The following is a 15,741-nucleotide window of genomic DNA, read 5'->3' on the forward strand; positions in this document are numbered from 1 at the left end:
TGATTTTATATAACTAAAATATATATATATCTTAAGTAATAATTTATTTAAAATAATTGATTAATAATTTTGACTTTTAAATATGAAAATTTAATTAATTTTGTAACCGTGGTTCTCACAGGTTATAAACTAGTATGTATGTATATATATATATATATATATATATATATATATATATATATATATATATATATATATATATATATAGGTGGGTTCAATTGAGAAAATAAAAAAGGTTGAGAATGGGGGAATCATTTTCAGCCACTCATCTAATCTAAGCATAAAAGACACGGTGGCAAACTTGTAAATATTGTAATAACCTTCAATCTCAAATACGTAACTATAGAGAATTCGATAATTGTTCGTTCATCATCAAAAATTTTCCTCCAACCTTCAATAATCATCTAGATTTCTTCAACTAAACCGGAATTTCTTCGATGTTCATGAAATTGGAATCAGAGTTATGGACTCGCAATCACAGTCGACATTGAGGGACTTCGAATCGGTACTCACAGGTTCCCAATCGGATTTTCAGGAATCAAAATCAAATTGAGAAATCGATCAGAGATAGGATGTCGCATCTGAAGTCGAAATCGGAAGTATATGATGATTTGGAATTGATAACTTGATGTTTTTAACATTTTTAAAATAGTTAACTTGTTTGCACTCCAACTGTTTGATGAAATGTATAAACTAAATTACCACGTTATATTCACATATGAATATGTTTTCTCACCTGAATCAGTATATGATTATTAAAAACACAAAACAAATATGCAAGTTTGTATGTTATTCATTTGTGAATAGCATATAAAAATTATATATATATATTTGTCAAAATACCTTCAATATTCATAAGTGAATATACCTTGTAATATTCATATGTGAATATACTGTGTAATATTCATAAGTGAATATATCATCTAATATTCACAAGTGAATATACTCTGTAAAATTCACATGTGATATACCATGTAATACTATGTAATATTCACATATGAAATATCATTTAATACTCATAAGTGAATATACCATCTAATATTCATAAGTGAATATACTATGTTAATATTCACAAGTGAATTCATCGTCCAATATTAAAATATGAATATACTATGTTTATTATATGCTATATTCATATATGAATGATACTTAAATTGTAAAAAAAAAAAAATCATACTTTTTATTTATAAGTGAATAACGAATGTACTATAATAAAACCTGATGAATAACGAATGTACTATAATAATATTTTTTATTCATTTATGAATAACGATAGCTGAAAATATAAAAAAAATAAATTTTTTATTTTATCTTAAAACTATATCAATATGGATGTCTGTTTGTAGAGAATAAAAAATCATGAATTTTGGTATATTTAAAATCATTTTTTGATAAAAATAGCTTATAAAAATTAAAAAAAAACGAAAAAAAAACTATGTTTTTGTATATATTAAGGTAATGATTAGCATAGTTTAAGGAAATATGTTATGTTAGAAAACACATGTGCATTCGTTTCCCATTTTCGCCGGTACGTTGGAGCCTTTTGTAGCAAAAATAAATAACTGGCTGAGAATGATTCCTCCATTCTCAACCTTTTTTTTTCTCAATTGAACCCTCCCCTTTATATATATATATATATATATATATATATATATATATATATATATATATATATATATATATATATATATATATATATATATATATATATATATATATATATATATATATATATATAGGGTTAGGTTCATTTGAGACCACCTATATTTTGTGAGACCGTGAGACGCATTTTTTTATTTTTTTTATTTTTTTTAATTTTTTTTCATAATTCATGTTCCGAAAATAATATTAATTTTTTTTTTTGATTTTTCCATTTATTTTGCATTTTAAAATTATTTTTAGAATATGTACAGTGTAATATTCTATTTAGAATATTTCACGTATTTTTCAAAAAAAATAGAATTTTTTTTATTTATTTTTATTTTTTTTACTTAATTCAAGTTCCGAAAATAATATTTAAAAAAAGAATTTTTAGATTTTTCCATTTAATTTGCATTTTAAAATTATTTTTTAGAATATGTCAGTGTAATATTCTATTTAGAATATTTTACGTAATTTTAAAAAAAAAAACGGAATTTTTTTTATTTATTTTTATTTTTTTTTATATTTTTTTTAGTTAATTCAAGTTCCGAAAATAATACTTAAAAAAAGAATTTTTGGATTTTTCCATTTATTTTGCATTTTAAAATTATTTTTATATTTGGTCTCACGGTCTCACAAAATTAGAATTGTCTCAAATGAACCTATATATATATATATATATATATATATATATATATATATATATATATATATATATATATATATATATATATATATATATATATATATATATATATATATATATATATATATATATACATTCCACGTTTTTACGCATATAGAGTAGGAGACGTGCAATTATTTGCCAATGTTCCCAAGATGCGGCCTCTCGACAAAACAAGACGATTTTTGACAACTGTTCGGTGTTGATCGGAGCATGGGAAGAGCCCCTGAAGTTTATGATACTTCATAATTTTAACCCTAACAAACAATATTTTGGAAAACTAGACCCTTTGTTATCTATTACTAACCATCAATATCTGTTTAATGCTTTCCAAAGAGCATTACATGTTTACAACATATCTCAATAAAGAGTGTATTATTAGTTTATGAAATAATCTAAATTTTAAAGTTTAGATTATCCATTGATATTTTATGATAATTACATATATGGTATTTATTCGAGTTCACGATATTTATTTTGTTCTTTAAAATGGTATGGTAGATATTTGAGAAATAATAAAACTAAGGATAATTATTAAATTACTCGGGTATATATGACTTTAAGCTAATTTATTTTTCGAGTTTTTAAAAGTTGTCATGTTTGACAAACAATAAAATAACTTATAAGCTAATTTTTTAAAAAACTACTTAGATTAGTTTTTTAGGATTTTTTTTTTAATTTTCCAAATATACCATTAATTAACTACTATAAAAACACATTTTTTTAAATGTCTTTTTATGTTATTTCATATTTTTCAGCTAGTTTTTCAGGTAGTTTTAGTAACGTTATTTTTTATCAGCTAGTTTTTCAGCTATCAACTACCTTTTTATTTAGCAATTTGCTTTTCAACTATCAACTAACTTTTTAGCTAACAACTAACTTTTCAACTAGTACACCAAACATAGCCTAAAGATCTTAAAAAATGTTAAAAAGTGCTCTTATTAACAACTGTATTAACACAATGGCATCTCGAACAGTGGTATCTCAAAGAATAGTTTCATACTCTACATATGAATGGAGGTTTAAGCATTTCAGATAATTTGAATGTTCTTATTAATATCAGTCTAAAACTAAAGTATATTGATTTTAAGGTTAAAGATGAAGAAAAAACATTGATGCAGATATTATATTTGCTACCATCATGCGAGGACATGACTCTATTTTGATGTACGGATAGAGATAGTGAAATGTCTAGATGTTATTGGCAACATTATGTCCAAGGAGAAAAGGCTTAGAAGGTATGGTGTTGTGTAAGAATGCGAAGACAATAAACTATCAGAAGAATTTAACATATGAAGAGATATTGTCCAAGTGGAACGGATTTGGGAAAAAACATAATTAAGCAAATAATGTATTTGTTCTATTGACATTGACGATTTTCATTGAGATATGTCATTCTTGTGGTATCATCATATTACTTACTATAATGCTTTTTTTTTGTTAGCGGATTTATGATTTACACATGGGATTGGGCCGACATAAATTCAACATGTTTGGCGATCTATGCCAAGTTATAAGCAGATCCGTTCCAGAATGTGAACGATATGAACGACCGTTCATGATCCATCATTTAAAGGGGCCTAATTTTTTTTATAGAAAATGTTATATATAGAAAGATAGGACAAATAATTTTCTTTCAATTATTAAGTTGTTATAAAAACTTTATGAAATTTATATATTTTAAGGACTCATTTTTCCCTTTCACCCTGGGCTTAAAATATATTTGGAACGGCCCTGTGTATAAGGATAGTATTTGGCTTGTGATTTATGTTGGTTGAAATAACGTTTTTTACATGTAGGTGCAATTTTTTTTTCACATTTATTCGATGAAGATTGTTGAAATTTAACTAAAATAAAAAAGATGTTGCATAGGCAAACAAAAAAAGAGAAATTTCATGAAATAATCATATCTTAAGGGGTGTTTTCATCTTTTAACTATAAAATTTCGAAATTTGTGAAATGACCACCAAATCCGCAAGGGGTGCTCTGTGGATCCGTTTAACCTTTTGAGGATCTTAGCACACCTCTGCGGAAATGAGATGACAACACTAAAGGACAAAAAATTTCAGGGGGTTTAGGGTTTCGCAAAGGTGGCTCTGCGGATCGCTTAATAGCTCTGAGAATTTGTTCTTGAGCAAAACATTGTGCCAAAATCAACAAGTCTATTTTTTAATAATTTTTGTTACTTAATAATCCTTTCTACATATAAAATCAAAATCAATAATAATAATAATAATAATAATAATAATAATAATAATAATAATAATAATAATAATAATAATTCCGCAAAGATGAACATCGATCCTCATAAAAGGGAGGGGGGGGGGGGGGATGCTCTGCGGATCTGTTCTTGAGCAAAACACTTCTGCATATCTTTTCTTCGCAGAAACAATACTTCCATGGCTAAAATCAGGCAAAAATTTGGGATTTACTAATAACTAAACTATCATACACTCATACAAACTATCATACGCCCTAACAACATATGATTAACTCAAAAAACGAGCAATTACGTTTTCATACCTAAAAACCCTCAAAAATTTTATACTTTAGTTTTACCCCTCATTTCCGCAGTGCTAAGATCCTCAGAAGGTTAAACGGATCTGCAGAACATCATCTGCAAATCTGATGGTCATTTTACAAATTACAAAACTTTATGGTAAAAATAAAAACACCCATTAAATATATGGTCACTTTACATATTTTGATTCAAGCACTAAATAATCTTATTATTGTCTGAATCCATTTGTGCCTATTCTTGTTTGGACTGACATTCCTTCTTCTTCATGAAGAATTTGGCTCAAATATGCTCACTTGCTTACATATTTGATAGGTTGATTTTTTGAGATTGTTTACATATTTGATCCAAACAATAAGTAAAAGTTTCAAGTTAGCTTTTTTATGTATTTTTTAGTATCAAATTTTAATAATACTTTTTTATGTATTTATTATTTTTGTACTTGTGTAATATTTTTATTATTTATTTACTGTCTTTTTTTAAATATATACATGAATTAAATATAAATTTCTTTAACATTTGTATATAATCTAAATTTAGTAAATTAAAATATTTAAGATATAAGATAAATAAGTTATACTACTTTGAAATGATTATGATTAGTTAGTAATTAGAAGTAAAAAGGTAATCATCTCTAAATATTATTAAAAGAGAACCCTTAATTCATTTATGAAGCAATCGGGCCCCTTGATTGTATTTTATTACTATGTTTTCCACCCTTAGATTAAATTATTGACATCATCGTTACCAAATAAAATTGAAACACAATTACATTTAATTATAGAATCTGTAATAATTATAGAATCTTTAAATTCAATAATTATTTTATCAATTGAAACATATCATTCTATTTATATACATGATATCAGTTTCTTTAATTAATATTGTTCCTAATTTAACTCCGTTATTTATATGTTTTGATTTCCAAATTCAATCCCGTTTATATATTTTTTTTATTTGTTTTTTTTAAATCTCATTAATCAAGCATATCAATAATTAAGTTATTAACCTATAAAATATAATCTAATCACATTAAATCAGCAAAATATTTAAGAGTCAAAATTAAATTCAATATTATTCATAATTTATCTCCCAGTATATCCCACATAAAATGAATCAATTTGAGATAATTGTTTGAATTTTAAAACTTATTAAATAAGAAAGTCAATTCATTTGAAATTTTGAATTGATATAGTTGATATCTTTTTTTTTCCCAGATGAACAGCCGAAAATCTCCAAACTGATGAACAGCTGAAAATCTCCAAACTGATATCTTAGGATCCTAATTTTTTAGAAGATAATGATTTCCTTATTCAAAAACATATTATATATACGATTACACTGAAATGGTTATTCTTACGATTTTAGATTGAGTCCTATGATTTATAGTGTTCTTCTTGAGCAATCTTATTCTCCAGTTCTTTTTCCAAGCTCTTACTTTACTCTGTTCTCATTGTTCTTCTTTAATTTCTTGCATTTCCCAAATATCTCAGTAGGTCTTAACATTTCCCAAAATTCAACTACAAGAAGTCATGGATGCACTTCTTGAATCAACCATCTAAGAATTTCATTTGTTAGTTGGATGTAGTGATCAAAATGCAAGATTTGTGAATATTTGTTATAATTTATTAGTGTTCAACTTTAACAAATTATGAAACTAATATTATATTTTTGTTCATAACATGTTTTTTTTTTAATAATTTATTTGATCGGAAGATATGTATATGTGATTAAGTGTAACCTGAAAAATCATATTTTAATTTTTATAAGGAAAAAAATACTTTGACATCGACCAAATTACAATATCTGAATTTGATGTTTATGTCTATGACAATTCACTTTATTTGTAATGTTTATCAAATTTTATTTGCAGAATTTAATGTTGTCAGTACATATAACAACTTATTGTTATTTTTGGTTTTACATGGCCAATATGAAAATGACCATATGTGCCTCCATGGGGATTGATACATCGAACAAAATCAATTCATAAAGCTACTACATAATACATTTTAATCAAGAAGTCGTATTATGTTGTGATAAAACAAAGATTACATAGATCATTTATGTTAAAAAATTATTGTATTAAAAAACCAAATTGCTCTAATATATATATATATATATATATATATATATATATATATATATATATATATATATATATATATATTAAATATTTTTATCTAATAATTTTGGTTCAAAAACTCTAAAAATGAATCTAACTAACATTTTATTATTAAAATTCAACCTAAGACAAAACCACCTATTAATATGATATATTTAATTTATGTTTCCGCGTTAAATGCGGGTCATAACCTAGTTATATGAAAAAGCTAACCATATATTCAATATATGAATATATGAAGAAGTGGTATGGATAATGAGCCTTTTGGAGAATGTAGGTGTAATGAGGCCTATGGTTTTCTTTATTTTGTTTATTATTATTATTATTATTATTATTTTATTTTGGAGTTTCCTAGTATATTATCATGCTTAATTTTATTTGTTGTTTTTCGTTAGACGAGTTGTTGAGATTGTTTTTAAGACTATTTAACTATTCATTCTCAATCCATGGGCAAGAAATATTATAAAACACAATGGAGACTGGAGAGAACCATAAAGCATGAGTGTAAACTATGCCGTGATTTAATTTGGGATATAGTTCACATGTACATAAAGAAAATATGTAGATAGGTTATATAAAGTTACAGGACACTTACAACGTCGCATGGCCTTGTTTTATAGTATGATGTTATCTATCAGTAATAATATGAACGTGTTTCACAAAGTTAACTGAAATTTCGTGTAGCTTTTATTTATATATAAGTGATGATAAAAATAACTAAAAGGTTTTTAAATATAAAATTATATAAAAAGATAATTGTTTAAAAAATAATAAATATATAAATATAATATTATAAATTTGTTATAACTTATGATATATACGAAATATTTGTTTAAAGTAAAGGTTGAAAACACTTACTAACGATTTTTTATGTTATTTTTTAATAACTAAAAACTACGATCACTTTTACGAAATATGCTATATAATAAAAATAAAAAAATTGTTCTTAGGCCGAACGAAGTGGAGAGCGGGAAAACCGCATGATCGTTTCTCGTACGAAGAAACACCGTACCGTGGGTGCGGGAAAAGGAACGCGGGAAGAGGGTGGGGAGAGAGAGTCCCACTCTCTCTCTCTCTCTCTTGAAACGATTGGCTGACTTTTTTTTTTCTTTTTTTATTCCAAACGGTTATATATATATATATATATATATATATATATATATATATATATATATATATATATATATATATATATATATATATATATATATATATAATATTTCTCTCCCTTTTCGTAACCTATAAATACTACAACATTCTATGTAACGATCCAAAAATCAGGGGTAAAAATTTCGTTCTAATTAAGTTATTACATAAAACCATCAATATAAAATAGTCATAATAATATCTGAGGTCAAAACCAGTGTGTCAATAATCAAGCATGTCATCATAAAATAATATCAGAGTGTAATCCCAAAGATCTCCTGAACAGAAACATAGTGTGATGCGCTGCGATTGAGCCGACTCCTTTCCTTTGAAAATGAAGTACCTGAAACCAAAACTGAAAACCGTAAGCACAAAGCTTAGTGAGTTTCCCAGAGCATACCACACACACAATCCACATATCACATATCCTGTTAGCTATAAAAGCTACACACATATCACATAAGCCATGCATATATAAAACCTGTAATAATGTCATGGGCTACCCCACATGGTCTTTACCTAGGACTGTCATGGGCTACCCCACATGGTCTTACATCCAATGCTATGGGCTACCCCACATGGTCTTTACCTAGGACTGTCATGGGCTACCCCACATGGTCTTACATCCAATGCTATGGGCTACCCCACATGGTCTTTACCTAGGACTATCATGGGCTACCCCACATGGTCTTACATCTAATGCTACGGGCTCCCCGTGGGGTCTTCATGCAAAACACACAATCACATACCATATCAAATCACATAATGACTAACAAATATATCATAATCACATAATGGGTCGACGTTGGTGCCTTAGACCCATGGGTATGGTGAGAAGACTCACCTCGCACTGCTGAAGACTGGCTGAACAACTTTGGATGCTGTCTGACAATTCCCCGAACTGTTGCTCCCCTAGTTCCCCGAGCTACCAACACCAACATAACACTTAGACCAGAATACCCTTCAAAGGTCAAACTAAGTCAACTATGGTCAAGGTCAAAGTCAACTGTCCATGGTCAAAGTCAACACTTCCAGGCTAACTGGACTCGCCGAGTTGCTCATCAACTCGTCGAGTTCTAAAGCTCAGAATTCTTTAATTGCGAACCAACTCGTCGAGTCAGCCCCTGACTCGCCGAGTTCCCTGGCTGTTATGGCTCGTGATAAACCGAGTCAACTCGCCGAGTCATTCCTCTGACTCGCCGAATTCTAACGCGAATCAACTCGGGACATCATGCTTCAACTCGTCGAGTCCTTCCCTGGACTCGCCGATTTCCTTGGTCTATTGGGCTATCTTAATGGATTAAGCCCCTATACTTCAGATCTAACTTCCAAAACTTTGAAAGCACTCTGGAAATGACCTCATGAGGGTAAAGTTTCCAACTTTACCCACCTCTAGTCCTTATTAATGGGTTTAGACAAAACCCTAGCTTATTAAGACATAACTCTTAGGTCCAACAACCCTTATTACTCCAAACCAATATAGGGAAACCAAGATATGGACCCTAAACACCCAGCAAACATGCAAAGCTTCAACCTTTCTTTTCATGCATGGGCTCTTGGGCTAAAAAGGACCATCATAACATTCTTAGGGCTTGTATGGGACTTCAATGGCATAAAGATTGCAGCTTTATGCCTTCACAACCATTAAGGACTCCATATCTGAAGAGATCCAAGCTTGGGATGTCCAAATCCCAAGGATCAAGTTTCTTGGACAAAACCCCACAAAAGTAACCATAAGGAGATATAAGAAACTACAAGGCAAGATAGAAGCTTGATTACCACAAAGTGCTGAGAATGAAGCAAAATCCCTGGATCTATTATGTGACATCCCCATTTTCACGGCGAGAAAACACCGATTTTGTTTATGCTTTATAAAAATCAGAGTTCTTCTTTTAATAAAAATGTTGCGGAATTTGTTCCCAGAAAAACATGATAAATACGTTATTAAAACATTTCCGAAGAAATGTACTTTATTCATTTTAAAATGTTTGGGATGTCATCGTCAATACAAGAACATAAGCATAAACAGAACTTACATTTATTTACACTAGTGATCTACATCTCTTTAAATCTCTCAGTGTAAAGTGACTTCATATCAACACCTGTGATATAAATAAACTGAGTGGGTCAGGTTGGGAAACCTTGTGAGTACATAGGGTTTTCAACCTACAATAATATAATTATTATGTTTAAACAATCAAACAATCAACCCAATTACCCATCCCCATTATCTTCTTTAGTCTTAAGGATCTACCCTAAGAATCAGCTATTCCTTGTTTATTTATTCCTAAGGATCATCCTAAGGAATCGACATGAAGTCCATCATTACCAAGGCTTATAGAATATATCTGGTGAACACGGAGTCCGAAACATCTGGTAAACACTTAGTTCAAAAGTAACTAGTGAACACACTTAGTTCAAAATACCTAGTGAACACACTTAGTTCAAAAGTAACTAGTGAACACACTTAGTTCAAAATACCTAGTGAACACACTCAGTTCAAAGATACGTAGTGAACACACTCAGTTCAAAAATACCTAATGAGCACCTAGTTCAAAAATACCTACATGTTACGAACCTGCTATCGTTCCACTGGACCGTCGACTATCGTCCATAGTCGTCATCTATACTCCACTAGATGACTGGATCACTGACAACACTGATGTCTCCCATCGTGTTATCACAAAACAACTATTTCATCTACCCATGTTTTACCCAACACATTTTGTAGATATAAAATACATATACAGTTTAAATCATTTAAAACATGTATAAAAATCTTTCACCCAGCATAGACAGCAAGTATTCAGACAATATGCACACACAGCATGTAATTTATATTAAAATACTTCATATCTATGTGTAAGATGAAGGGACCATGCACTCACCTGAGAAGGTGGTGACTCGGTACTTGGACAGCGCTTCGTTTACTTTAAAATAATTTCCTTCGACGAAACCTAGTATTATCACCAATAGATTTTAGTCTATTATTCGCCGAGACTAATTAATAGTCTAGCTATTATTACTATTATAGAAGCGTTAAAAAAATACTTATATAACCCATAATAATAGCCCAAGTATTTATTATATGTTCTTAATAACGTTAATATAATTAAATAAAAACTATATTAAAAATAGCGTAGGCGTAACTCACTTACAGCGGGTTTTATAGAAAAACAAGATTTTCTTGGAGCAGCATTTCCGAGCCAAAAAGCTCTTCTTCTCGGAGCCGTCGAGCACTCCGGGGCTTCCGCCTCGTGCTAGGGAGGTTCCCTAGGCTTTTCGGGGGATTTCGGGGTTAGAGAGAGGTTCTAGAGAGAGAGTAAAGAGAAGAAAGAATGGGAAATGTGTGAAGAAAATAAGGGTGGGAGAGGTGGTATTTATAGGGTGAAAATGGCTGAACTTGGTGCCACATGTCACCATCTAGTGGCAAGACTTGTGGAGAAAGCAATGACCAAGATTGAGCCACATCACCCATTTTCGCACAACACACTTCCGACTTCTAAAATCCGTAACTTTCACATACGACCTCCGTTTTTGACATTCTTTATATCCACGCGTAGGTAAAAATAATATCTACAACTTTCATTTTGACTCCGTTGGCTAATTCTCGACCGATCTTAAATTTAACAGTACGAGGCGTTTAGACTGTTAAATGACCGCGAAGAATTCGTAACTCCTTCATACGGACTCCGTTTTCATCTGTCTTTTTACCGTTGAGTTCCTATTAATGAGATATTCAACTCTCATTTAGGTCGCATAAGCCAAAAACCGCTCGAACTAAAATTCGAGTTTCGGGCTGTACACTGCTAAGCCGAATCTTAGAAAAATCATAACTTCTTCATACGAAGTCAGATTTGGGCGTTCTTTTTATTGATTTTCTCGGTTTAACATATTCTACTACTTTCGTTTAGATCACTAAGTCTAAATCTCGCTCTATCGTAAATTCACTTTTTACGCTTCCCGGTGCCGTGCCGGTTTCGTCGCGAAACTTCGACGAGTCATAACTTCTTCGTTATAACTCGGATTTCGGTGTTCTTTATATGTACGGACAACTTGTGACATATACAACAACTTGGTTCAAATTATTTATTCTAAATAATATTTTGTCGAAAAGTCATTTTCGACCCCTATTATCTCTAAATTGACTAGCCCGGATCTACGGTGTTACAATTATCTCCCCCTTAGGATGATTACGTCCCAGAATCATCAACGAAACAGGGCAGTATAATGACTCCATACTATTGGATTAATGTCTAAGTCCATAACTATAATTGGTAAAACTTGACCCGACCCGACATGGTCCATTTGGGTTGCATGGCATCATGCACTTGGATAGACTATAATGAGAGAAATAAGACACTTATGGTTATTAATATATTATAAGTTCTAGTATATTAATAATAAGAATAATAAGATTATTTAATTAGTATTGATCAAGAATTAATCTAGGATTAATTCAGTGATCAAAAGAAGACTAATTAAATATATGGGTTGATTGTGTAAATCATCCATACTTGTATAGTGGGCTAATGCTCCATGGATTATCTAGTTGGGCCAAAACCCATATGATGCTCCATGGATGCTCCATGGTGTATTTGAACCCATGGATCCAAGGAAATGGAAAGTCATGACAATTAGAGTTTACCCTAATTGTATAACTATATAAGCATCTTATTCTTGAGGAAAATCGGCCACTAGTAAGAGAGTAAGAAAGGGCTAGCCGATTTTCATGAAGTGTGTATATTCTCTCAAGTTATTCCAAGTGTATTTGGTGTTGTGTGAACCATTTGAGGTGTCACACTTGGGGCACTAGGCACTCAAGCTTCATGAAGACATTCTACATCAAAGAGGTATGTATTCTATCTTGTTATATTGATAGTTTTGTATGCTAGATTAGGATAATACCTTGGATGTTCATATTTGCATTTATAATAGAGAAAACATAGATCCAAGGTATTTAGGGTTGCATGTACACTTAGGAGTGTTAGAATGCTCATAACCCAACAGTGGTATCAGAGCCTAGGCTTGTTTTCTTGTTATACTTGTAAATGGAGCTGAAAAATCGAGTTTTGATGCTGTCAGCCCAGCAGACTCGCCGAGTCCATGAAGGGACTCGACGAGTCCAAGGCAAAATGCATCCAACTCGCCGAGTTATGTTCATGCACTCGACGAGTTGGACCCCAGACAACATATTTTCGAGTTTTTTGGCTAGAAATGGACTAGGAACATTACCCTAAGTTGTTTTTGAACTTATAAACTTGTTTTTGTTGTGGTAATGTTCATGCTAATCCAATTTCAAAGATACTTGTCAATAGATTCATGTTTTGTATTAGTTTAAAGGTTAGACTAATTACATGAAAAAGTTTGATTTGAATTATCTTGTTCTTATGAGTTTCTTAGATTAATAGAAAAGTTGAATGAAATAGTTGTTTTCAATCCAAATTAATCTAAGAGTTGATTCTAAAATGTGTTTTTGTAACTTGTCCTCAAGTTATATGAAAAGTCACATTTAAGTTTCATAAAACTCATAAAAGTTGGCAAAGGTTACAAAAATGAAGAGTCTAGTTCTAATTAATTGGAGTTATGACTCCATAATTTGTCCTCAAGTTATGGAGGACCAAGAGTCTCTTCATTAAATAATAAATAAAAAAAATAATGTAACATTAATTAATTTCATAAGTTATAAAATAAAGAAAAAGTTAATTCTTTATTAGTTTAAAGTCTTCCATAATTTGTCCTCAAGTTATGGAACTTGAAGAGTTTTTGGATTAAAACTACTTTAAACACATAAGTTATGGAATTAATTAGTTTTGAATAGTTTCAAAAACTTGCCCTCAAGTTTTGGAATTTGTAAAGTTTTCTCTTATGAAAACTTCAATTCCAAGTTAGCCCTTAGAATTTTAAAAGTTAAAATTCAACCTTTATACTTTATAATATTATAAGTTAATAATATATATATATATATATATATATATATATATATATATATATATATATATATATATATATATATATATGTATGTATAAGAGTAAGGTCAGTCTTACCGCTAGTACGCCTCATTCACGAAGCCGGTCTATAAGGTGGGTATAAGGTTGTTGCCTATAAAATGGCAACTTAATGGGTGTCCACTCTCACCCACCGCTTGCTTGATTGGTGGAGGGTCGTTAGCCGAACGGGTTTGACAGGACTATAATTCTCCCTTCATTAAAAGTATTAATGATAAATACTAAGTAACTAAACTCTTAATAATACCCAATCTTAGTTACTTAGGAAAATGTGAATAAAGTGCTAATCCATGAAATTACACTTTGCACTTTGTTTAAGTCGGTTAGTGGAGCGTGTGTGGTTAACCGGCACACTAACTCGTATTTAACAAGGTAGGCAAATGGTAACTTAATGTTTATCATAGTATCGATGGAGCGTGTGTGGTTAACCGGCACATCGATTGAGGGATAAACACTTAAGGGTACCAAGTAATTTGCATGGTTACTTCACACCTTGTTTTGTGATCCTCGGCATCCCAGTCACAAAACCTGAAGGGCACACTCGAGATTGAAACATGCCATTGAACAGTTCAATGAATCTCAAAAGATCTAGGAGTTTCAAAACCAATTAAAACCTAATAATATATTTCGTTTATCTTGGTGGAAATTGGTGAATCGTCATTCACCTACCTTCAAATTGTTTTATAGCTTGGATTACGGCATACCTCTTCTAAGTTATAAAATAGTATGTTGGGTCCTAGCCTTAATATTTCATATTGGGTGTCATATTAAGGACTTTAAGATCAACTATCTTGAATATCTCCCAAAACATGTCTGGTTTAGACATTTATGATCTTCCCAAATCTCTTGAAACAAGCTTTCCTAAATGAAGATGATGTCCCATGGAAATCATACTTCTTTCACCTCCTCCAATTATTCTCCCTAACCCACAAGTTCTTGAAAAGTTTAAGGTCACTCAAGACCTATTGGCAAGGCAAGGTCTAGGTGTGATCACATCTTGGAGATGTAGTCACATATTGACAAGCCGGGAGAGTTGGGTGTCGAAGTCTTGAGAAAGTTGGTGGTTCAACTACTTTCTAAGTCACATAGTGAGTTCTTTTTGGAACACCTATGAAACAGACTATGACAAGACCCTTAATGATCTTATTTATTTGTTAAGATCAACTTCCTCAAAAACTTGATGGACATTGACAATAGTGACATAGGAAATCCAGAAAAGAATTCTCTTCCCAATGGAAAGGGATCGGTCATAGTCAACTCGGTTGAACAAATGGTAAAGAGAAAAGCTAAGTCTGTGATAGTCCCGTGTACCATTATCAAAGGGTCCATATGTTTATATTGCCAAAGAAAGGGTCATTAGTTGCGAAGCTGCCAAATTTACCTAAGGATGTTAAAGTCAATAAGTTTGACTCTACTTCAGGTAAAGTCCACTATCTAACTCTGCTAAGTTTCTATTCTAAGATTTTTGATACATGATGTGACTGGGTCACATGGTGATGTTTTAAGAATCAAAGAAAAGTAAAGGAACTTAAAGAAAGAATATGCTGAATTTGATCGCATAGATGGATTTCTATCGCGTAGTTTGAAGATCGGATTCTTGAGCTACTTCTTAGGAGT

This window comes from Lactuca saligna, chromosome 2 (assembly GCF_052625555.1).
Source record: "Lactuca saligna cultivar CGN05327 chromosome 2, ASM5262555v1, whole genome shotgun sequence".
In the NCBI taxonomy this organism is placed as follows: Eukaryota; Viridiplantae; Streptophyta; class Magnoliopsida; order Asterales; family Asteraceae; genus Lactuca; species Lactuca saligna.